The 10,605-nt window shown below is 35.6% G+C and overlaps 1 protein-coding gene across 1 annotated transcript in view; it reads left to right on the forward strand.

Annotated features, from left to right (window-relative positions):
• LOC106468389 (lysine-specific histone demethylase 1B-like) overlaps positions 1 to 10,605 on the forward strand; it is a 57,426-nt gene that overhangs the window by 7,422 nt on the left and 39,399 nt on the right. The window lies entirely within an intron of this gene.

Raw genomic sequence — 10,605 nt, forward strand, 5'->3', positions numbered from 1 at the left:
TAAGTTTCTAAAACAGGCAGATGCTGTCCATTTGAAACATATATTCTCTTGTTACTTCATATGCAGTAGGAATGGTTCATGTATGTATTTTTATTGTGATTTGAAATAATCTATGGTTTAAGTACAAAGTGTCGTAGAGCAATACTCTGTGTTCATTATGTGTAATGAATCTGGGCTCACACATCAGTAAGTTATTTATCTAGAGTCAAGTTTTAGTAATCTTTTTTCATGTAGAAACATTTAAATTATCTATTGTTATAAACTAAATGATATACACTGTAAAAGCATTTTGTGTTCTTCATCAACATGATTTTTCAACATCATTCATTTATATTTACCACTTTTAAGTAATGACAAGACTTGAGTGAATGTTAAAATGTTAATTACATGCATATTCGTCTCACACAACAACAATCAATTATCATTCTATACATAGAAAATATATTGTAAATTAATAAGGCTCTCCCACTGATTTATGTCCTGTTATAAGCTTATTTAATATATATAATATAGTGAGACTAGGTAGGTAAACGGATCATCTTATAAGGTTATTAGCTGATAAAAAGCAACTCATTATTTGATAAACATGTGTCAGTTGTTGTGTTAATGTGATTTATCTGAAAGCATAAAATGATGATATTTCTTTAAGATTTAGCATATAAAACAGCAACTGTACTAGGCTTATTGTAGCTGTTGAGTAAGCATGTTGGCACAGCACCAACAAACCTTAAGGTATAAAATGATTTTTAAAAACAAAAAGTACTTTAGTTCCAATGCATTGGAATTTGGCCAAATATTGGAAAGATGAATCAACATATGTGATTAGTGGAAATAAACAATTGTTTTCTTTATTATGCATCTTTAAAAGATAATCAAATGTTATTTTTAAGATTCAGAAATATTTTTATAAGATATATTTTAAATGTTGTAATTTAGATGTTAACTAGAGGGAGTATCACATTAATATCAAGTTAGTCCTAGCATGTTCAGCAATATTAATGTATGAGAGGCTTTGTGAAATATTTAGAATAAGGATTAGGTTATAAATATGGGTGAGTTGGTCAGTATGATTGTTGTTGTTTTTTTTGCAATGTAGTGTAGTGCAGATAGCACGACTGTAAACATAGGTCTACGACAAGTTACAAAGTGTATAAGCCAATAAAGAAATGTTAAGGAGAAAATAAAACTAATTTGTTGTTGTTATGTGGACTGGATGTTGAATTATTTTCACCAGATAATTTAAATGAAATTACCAGTAAAAGAACAATGTTACAACATATGTATCAGAAGTGGGGGCTATTTTGGTGAAAATAAAATAGAACTTCAGATGTAAAGATGGGAACACAAAGTCAAGGGCTGAAAATGAAGCATTGCTTGAGATAATGAAATTATTAAGACAAGATTTATGGGGAAAAGATCAAAAAACTAAAAAAAAAGACCAGGAAGAATTGGACAGAAAATTAGAAGAAAAAAATTAAAAGAAAGTCAAGAAAACATTTTTTACGGGAAATTAAAAGAAGATTAAGAGGTAAGAGACAAGAATTTAGGAGGGGAGTTACAGAAAAGACACATACTATTTAAGGTATAATTAAAATTGAAAATAATGAAGATATGAAACTATTGGAGATGTACAGAGAGATTACAACTAGTTTGAAGAGATACAGAAATACATCAGCAAAGTAAAGAAAGGTTGTGATAAAAGAACTGATGAAACTGATGAAGCAAGAAAGACATCAGTGGAATAGAAAAGAAAATAAGTGAGAGAATAAGACAGCTGGAAAATGAGCCATTAAATACAAAGGTTAAACCAGCTACATCTTTTTCTGTATTGGCTCAGAAGTTCAAGCATCAGCTATAAAATATGGACTTAAGATAATATATTTAGGCAACACTTATTATTACTACTGCTATGCCATCTGATACTGATGGATCTTTCTGGACCCACTCTAGACATGACACTACCAAATGTTCCAGAATTTAGCTGTCCAATTCATTATTGGGCATTAGAGAAACTGACAGAAGATGATGAGAAGGTACCATTGGAGTCGTACCAGGCTCAGTTAAAAATCATTTCCAAAGTAACAAGTTGGAGTAGTGAATAAAAAAAAAGCTATCTTGCTACCCATTTGAAAGAACTAGCTTAAAAAAACATTAAGTAACCTTCAAGCTGAGAACCATAACTATCAAACATTGGTAGCCACTTATTCAGCAAGCTTGAAGAGTCGCACCAGAAAGAAGTATCCAAAGCAAAATTCTAGAACAGGGTATAGAGAAAATAACAGACCTTAGCTTAACTTGCAGAAGATTTGGAAAAGCTTGACCAATTACTTTATCCAGATGCTCCTTATGAAATGGTTGCTTTGCTTGCACATGACCAACTTACAGATGCCATAATAGGCAAGAATACTGGTATCTCCTGTTTAATGCACTTTGTATTAGTGTGTGTTCATTTTAAAATATTTTTCATACTAAGGAACTTTTTCAATTAGTACAGTAGTAGTGATAGCAATTTTTGAAATAGAAAATAGGCTCTCTGATGCAGCTATGCATGCATGAGATTCACTATATACTCAGTTTATCTTGTGGTCACCTACATTACTTTATGATCAGTATACTGATGTGCTCTTATTTTCACATTTATTTAATGTTCTATATACATCTTTAATGTTTGAGTACCTAATTAATGCTGTAAAGCATGCTTAAAAGTTTCTACGTCCAGAAAATATGTGGTAAGAAATGCATTTCCTCCCCCTCCCCTTATTACATGTATTCCTATGGGGAAATTTATTTTTGTTTAGCACACATTTTTCAGGAAAGCATTAATCATGCTAAACTGGGGATAGGGGTATGAGAATTAGGCTAAAGCAAAGTAAGCATATGCCATTAAAGGAAGCTCTGCAGTTGGTAATGGAACTACAGTTCATTAGTGTTGCAGATAAACAACTAAAGACACCATCTCAAAGTTATTGAACCATCAAATCAAACAATATTGAAGCATCAGTTCAAACTAATGACAATTTAGAAGGACTAAAAAAGATCAGTTAGACATCTATTTACATCAAATGAAAGAAATGAACAACAAATCAATAAGTGTTTCAAATGTAACATGAAAGGGTGTACTACTTAGAACTGCAGAGGAAAGCTTGTAGGAAATAAGAACTCCTCTTAAAGGATACTAAAAAGAGGGAGTTGTTTCATAATGGGGAAACCTAGCTGTTACAACCAAAAATATGAAGAATCAAAAGCTGTTGAGATACTGATGAAAATTAACTCTGAAAATGAGATTATGAGCTTAATAAGATTGAAGGAATGACAAAGTTTAACCAGATATTTGAATAAAAAAAAAGAGGAATTGGCTCAACTTTTGGGGCAAAGCTCAGCTCAGAACACCCAATTAAAAGAAGTTTATTGTTTAAAGAAACTAGTCCATGGGTTTATTTATGGTAACTTGGAAGATACCCTTACTCTACAACTCTTGATGTGTCAGTAATTGAGATTAAGGAAGAGTGTATTTTGGAAACTGATTTCATGGTGAGACACAGATAGCTTCACAGCCTATGACCAGAAAATCCCTGTGCATATAACAGTTACTACACCAGTGACAACAAGAAAAACAGTTATTATAACAAGAAGTGAAATGCTCATACTAGAACAAGTTAAAAGTAAACTCGCATCTAGTGACTGGGTTGTAATAAAACCAAACACTCCATTATGTCCTGATGTGTTGATGATTAGTAGAATTCTTGTAGATCTGAAGAATAAAAATGTCACCATTAGAGTAATGAATACAACTACCCATAATTTGAGTTAAATTTAGATAGAACATTGCAAGATGTGAAGCTATACAGGCAGTACTTCCATATCAAAGAACATCAGAATTAGTCACGAATGAGAAAAGATGTAGGAAGTCTGATGACAAACCTCTATATAATGACAGCTTACCACCTCACAAGAGCTGTGTAGGTCTTACAACTGATCAGTACTGATGGTTACATAAATTTCTCTCGGAATATCAACACCCTCTCCAGTAGACCACATGATTTAGTCCAAACAAGTAAAATATCTTACAAGATTGATACTGAAATTGAAGCCTTAATAGGTCAATTAGCCAAATGACTTCCATTTGCAAAACAGGCTAAGGATTTTGGAGATGGGAGCCATGAAGTAAAAAGAAGTGATAGAATCAAGTACTGGTCCTTGAGCATCACCTATTGCACTTGTAAAAAAAAAGTAGGATGGATCCACAAGGATCTGCATGGACTACTGGAAAATGAAGTCACAAAGAAAGATGCCAACCCACTGCCAAGGATTGACTAAGCTTTGCATGCTCTATCTGCATTGATATGGGTTTCAACATTGGATCTCAAGAGTAGATATTGGCAAATGCAAGTAGAGAGAAGGCAACCTTTACTGCAGGAAATTAGTTGTGATAGTTTGTCTTTTTACCATTTGGATTGTGTAATGCTCTTTCTACATTTCAACAATTAATGAATTGTGCTCTGCTTGAACTACCATGAAATATCATACTCATATATTTGGATGACATAATCACATATGGGAGGATCTTTGATAATGCTAATGAAGGACTAAGCAAGGTTCTGAAGCAGTTGAATCCCGAGAAGTGTGAATTATTCTATTAACAGGTGAATCTTCTGGGACACATATTCAGCAGAGAAGGAGTGTCTACATATACATCAAGGACTGACAAAGAGTCTTATGTGAGATAAGAGGATTTCTTGGACTGCGTTCTTGCAATCATTGTTTTGTGAAATCTTCCTATGAAGTAATGAGTTCTCAACAGAAGCTACTCAAAAAGTCAAGTAAGTTTTGTTGGACTGCTGATTGTGAACAAGTATTCAACAAACTGAAGAAGGAGTTGACAGTTAATAATGGCTGGAGACGGCTTGAATGGGTAATGAAGAAAAACTTTAATATAAGTTTAACATAACAGCAAACGTACAACATTTCGACAACGTTTTGTCATCATCAGGTACCTGTGCCAGTGATCTTGCAATAGGAACAGTTTTATCACAAGTATGACATGGAAAATAACATGATTGCATATTGTAGCAAGCAAGTGAATACTTTAGAAAGGTGATATTTTACAACTCAAAAAAAAGAGTGTTCTTTGAGCCCTGAGTCACTTCTGTCATTATCTATATGGACAAAAGTTTACATTCTAGACAGCTCATGCAGCATTGAAGTAGCTGGTGAATTTTTGCAGCCCACATAACCAGATAGAAAGATGGCTACAAAACAACCAGGAATGCAATTTTAAAATCATGCATTATCCTGGATAGAACCATGCTGATGCATTATCCAAAAAAACGTGTTAGTGAAGAGTCTAAACCCTGTCTGGAAAGGGAAGCACAGGATAAAAAAGAATACTAACCTAAAGTTCAATAAATTGTAGTCCAAGATGTGGCATCCAGAATTTATGATGAGGAAGGATGTGACCCAGCACTCATCTGAAAGATGCTCAGTCAAGAGATAAAAGTTTAAAAACAATTCTTTATTGACTCAATAATAGTGCAGAAAACCCTCATGGCAAATAGTCATCCCATACAGCTCCAAAACAGATATGTATTGGGCACAGTTGAATTTCTAATGCTTACAGGGGGCTTATTATTTCAAAAATGGGAAGGTACCTGTGGACAAAAACAATGACTGCAGTTGGTGCTTCCCAAGTCTCTGTATCCTGAAGCAGTTAATCATATTCACAACCTTCCAATGGCTGGATACTTAGGTGTTAAGTAGACATTGAAATGAATAAATAAACACTTTATTGGGTATGGATGCTGGTAATCTGTAGAGAACTGGTGTCAGATATGAATTTTGCTGTGAATGAAAAGGTTCACAAAAGATACATCATTGATGTGATGGACTATTTCAACAAATGGCCTGAATCATATGCTGTTCCAGGCATGGAAGCATAAACTATTGTGAAGAAATTTGTAAATGAATTTATCTCAAGATTTGTTGTGCCTGTGGCACTTCACTTGGATCAGGGACTGAACTTTGAATCAGACTTGTTTGCAAAAATGTGTCAGATCCTTAGGATTAAAAGACAGGACAAAAATCCTCCATCCATCCTTTTACAGCATGTGGACAGATACAACTGCACATTGTAAAATTCATTAGCCATTTATGTGAATGAACATCAGAAAACATTGAATCAAGATTGCCAACTACTGACAACAAACCATTTTCACTGATGTTGGGAGAGAACTTTAATTACCATTAAACCTTCTGTACCCTTGTCAGGATAATAGTCACTCAGAAATGTTGGACACAGAATATGTAGAATAATTAAGATATGCCATCGATATTATACATGACATTACCCAAGATAGACTTAAATCAGCTAGCAATAAATTGAAAAGTTACTATGATGTTAACGTTGAAAGACTGGATTCCATAAATATGACATGGTATGGCTATACAAATCCCACTATAAGAAAGGATGAACTCTAAATTCTGATAAGATAACTTATCTCCTCTTACCAAACAATTTTCCTCGATTTTAACTGCCCTCTATATGCACAAAATATTTTCCCACCACTAGCCTTTATACTCTTACTAATCTCCACATGGTATAGCTACATTGTAGCATGCAAATAAACATGCAACATCTTTCCACCAATAGGAGTGTGACACACCCTCCTAGTGCAGCTGACTCCCTCAATGCAGTAGAACACCAGCATTTGGCACACCAGTAATCAGTCCTCTTGCTCAAATCTTTTTTTTTTTGTTTGTTTGTTTGTTTGGTCTAAAACATTTTTGAACTTTGAAAATTTTGAGACTTTAAATATTTCTTTTCTCATTTTTGGGGGACTTTCAAATTTTTTTTTGTCATATCCTGGGTGCTCTCAACCTTTTCGTGGATTGATTATCTCATATTGACATGGTTCTCCCCACAAAGTGGTCCATCGACCCTCAGGTTTTCAGATGTCTATGCTATCATTTGGGTACTCCATGGCTGGACACGTTTGCCCCTTCTGAAAACCAGTCTACCTCTATTTTGGTCTCCTGTTCCCCATCCTTTGGCTTTGGCGGTAGATGCTCTCAGTCAGGATTGGACAGACTTCTGCATTTATGTCTATCCCCTATCTGTCTTCTTCCCAGGGTCCTTTCCATCATCCAAACCATTCCCTATCCTGTCCTTCTTGTGGCTCCATTCTGGCCACTTCAACCTTGGTTCCTTCTACTTCTCCCTCTTCAGTTGTCACCACTGTTACCTCTTCTTCTCTCCCCTTCCCTTCTCCATCAACCTCATTTGGTAGTGTTTCATCCCTTCATTCCCACCCTCCAGTTTCATGCTTGGCTTTTGTCCAGTCCTTTGTACGAGATTCTGGATTTTCCACCCAGGTAGCATCCCTTCTTTCCCACTTCATCCACTTCTTTTCCTTGTCCTTGTACCAATATAAGTGGCATATATTTTGCCATTGGTCTGTTCCTCAGAGATTTATTCCTTCCTTTCATTCTGTCCCTCACCTTTCTAAATTTTCTACCTGGCTCTTCGATAATGGTCTTTCTCCTTCGACCATTGCTGGTTATAGAGCAGCATTATTGTCAATCTTTCGTTATTCCAGATTCTGCCATGTTTTTTCCCTCTCCTGTTATTTCCCTTGTTTTGTTCTTTTCATCTTTATCAACCTCTTCTACCTACTTTCTTGCCAGAGTGGGATCTTAATGTTGTCTTCAATGCCCTGTCTTTACCTCTGTTTGAACTTTTGGCTTCCTGTTCCATATGTCACCTATCCTTGAAAATCTTTGTTTTTTCTTCCTGTCAGCTTGTGGACATTGAAGGTTGGATGTGTTCACCATTGATATTTCTTGCATCCATTACCACTGAACCTGTGTCCTCCTTTATCTTGATGGTACCTTCCTACCAAAAACCTCAGCTCACATGAGGGTAATGTTGCCTTCACTCCTGTTTCCTACTTCTATTTCAATATATATTCCTGTTCTGATCCTGACCATCTCCTGTGTCTGGTCAGGGCTCTGAGGTGTAATGTGGTTTGCATGGCTGCTTTCTCTGGTTCCTGTTTGTTTATACACTGGAATCCTTCGGTTTCTTGTGCCATTTCTCCTATTACCCTGACTGGTTGGGTTTAGCACCTCATCTGTGTAGCCTATTTCTCCTTATCCCCTAACTTCTGTTGCCTTTTCTGTCTCTCCATTCATCAGATTAGTCACCTCAAAATGTCTTTGACTGCTTCTCTTCATCATCTTTTGGAGGAGACTATCCAGGCCAGCATGTGGATCACACCTCATACTTTTGTGTCAAATTATCTGCATCATCTAGTGGTTTCCTTTTCAGCCAGATATTGTTTACTTCCTGTCACCATTCTTCACTTGTAGGTTCATCTTTGAGTAGATAAGTGTCATTTTTCTTCTTTATTTCATAATACAGGGGCTTCCTTTTTGGGTCCTGTTCTGTGGTAAGTATTGGCTGTCCAAGTATACTAATTCTTAAATCCACACTGTGACCATTCTTTTGCTAGTGCTCACTGTTTAGATGGGGTGTTCCACAAGACTGTTTGTAGGTTCATCCTTGTGGTCTTTTGCTGCATAAATATGTTTGTTCTGGACCATACACTCATGGACTAACATGAGTAAAGCAAAAGGAGAATGTTGCCATTCTCTTGATTGTACAAATTAGGTTTATTCTGCTTTTCAAAAATATATTTCTGATAGTTACGTACCTCTTCTCACACTTTCCATCCATTTTCCCCACTTCTGGTATTTGTTTGGTTTGTTATGTATTTTGTGCAAAGCTACACAAGAGCTATCTGTGCTAGCCATTCCAAATTTAGCCGTGAAAGACTAGAGGTAAGGCAGCTAGTCATCACCACCTACTGCCAACTCTTGGACTACTCTTTTACCAATGAATAGTGGGATTGACCGTAACATTATAACACTCCCACAGCTGAAAGAGCGAGCATGTTTGGTGGGATGGGGATTCAAACCTGCGACCCACAGTTTGCAATTCGAGCACCCTAACCACCTGTCTATGCTGGGCTATCTCGAAATGAAGATTAGGTTCTACTGCATAGAGATAGTCAGCTGTGCTAGGAGGGTGTGTCATTCTTCTATTGGTGGAGGATTATTGCATGCTTATTTACATTCTACAATGCAGCTATACCATGTGGAGATTGGTGACAGCATAAAGGCTATTGGCAGGCAAAAATTTGTGCATATAGAAGGCAGCACAAATTAAGGACAGCTGTTTTGTGAGGAAGGTAAATATCTATTGGAAATATATTTTCAGTTTAAGAAAATATTAACATAAAGCAGATGGTGGAAGGAGCTATACACTATGCTAAAACGAATTAATGATATAGTTTACAGAATCGAGTAGGATAGGTGATTCAAACCAAAGGACATCTACTGTGATTGTTTTTAGAAGTACGACTGAGAGAGAGTATGACCAACTGGATAACTCCACAGAAGAACTTGTCATCAGAATCTCAATCTGCTGAGGAATCCAGAGTTCCTGTAAAGACTACTTACAGAGGATCATTGAGGATGAAACTACCAGTGGATTCAGTCACCCACCTACCCTGGAATAAGTCCTCCAGTGACAACAAGAGACAAAATTCCATCTCATGTATACCAGAAGAGGAAACCAAAAGACTTGGTGAATGGACAGTTTAGTGAAGTTTTTTTTTTGTATTAGGGTTGTTCAAGGGACTTTACAATCCAGAAAGGGGGCAGTGATTTGAATGTTAGTTAGAGCATGCATAATATTAAGATCATGTTATTCTTAGAATATTCATGAATATTAATTAATTGGATTGTTTGTGAAATATCTAGTAAGCTTGCAGTGAAATAGTGAAGCATCAAGAAGACTGAATTATTTTCTAGCCAGTAGAGTGAATAAGTCAGTGTGTTCATTTTATTTTTTATCGATGTTAGTTATTGTGCATTCTGAGTCACTTTATACAAGTTAGCTAATTTTTATGTTAGTGTAGTGTAGATATTGTGACTGTAAACATAGGTCTACAACAAGTTACAATGTATCATAGAGTTGGTAGACTATATATATAGGGATGGTCACGGTACCCAATAGGCATAATACAAATATGCACACTAAAAAATCAACAGTGACAGAGAGTTTTACTTTAAACGTTGATTGCCATTCACTCTTCTATGTTTCTCTACCCAACAAGCCCAAAAAACAAGGCAAGAAGCCATCATTAAGATACCAAACCAGAAAGTGACCAACCCACCAAATTGTTCATCTATCTTATTCTTGTTTCAGTCTAGATAACTCTACAATTACTTTATCACTAATGTTAGTTTAAATATAAATCCACTCTATGTGTTTCTGGGCAGTGCACAATGTCATCACTTAGTCGAAATAACTTGTAGTATTTTTTTTTTTTTAAATTATAATTCTAGTATAAACAATGTTATCATTACTCCTTGAAGTTAGCTTAAGTATAGGGTGAAACAAGAATTACCAGCCAATAATAGATGAACGTCAGATGGCTGTAACATGTAGAATACTCAATGCTTTGTACTCAATACAGTCAGCATCTTTAGGGAACCAACCCCTATATTATGTATGAAGTGAAGGAGTAAAAAAAATTCAATACA

The sequence above is a fragment of the Limulus polyphemus genome, unplaced genomic scaffold (assembly GCF_000517525.1).
Source record: "Limulus polyphemus unplaced genomic scaffold, Limulus_polyphemus-2.1.2 Scaffold2990, whole genome shotgun sequence".
Classification (NCBI taxonomy): Eukaryota; Metazoa; Arthropoda; class Merostomata; order Xiphosura; family Limulidae; genus Limulus; species Limulus polyphemus.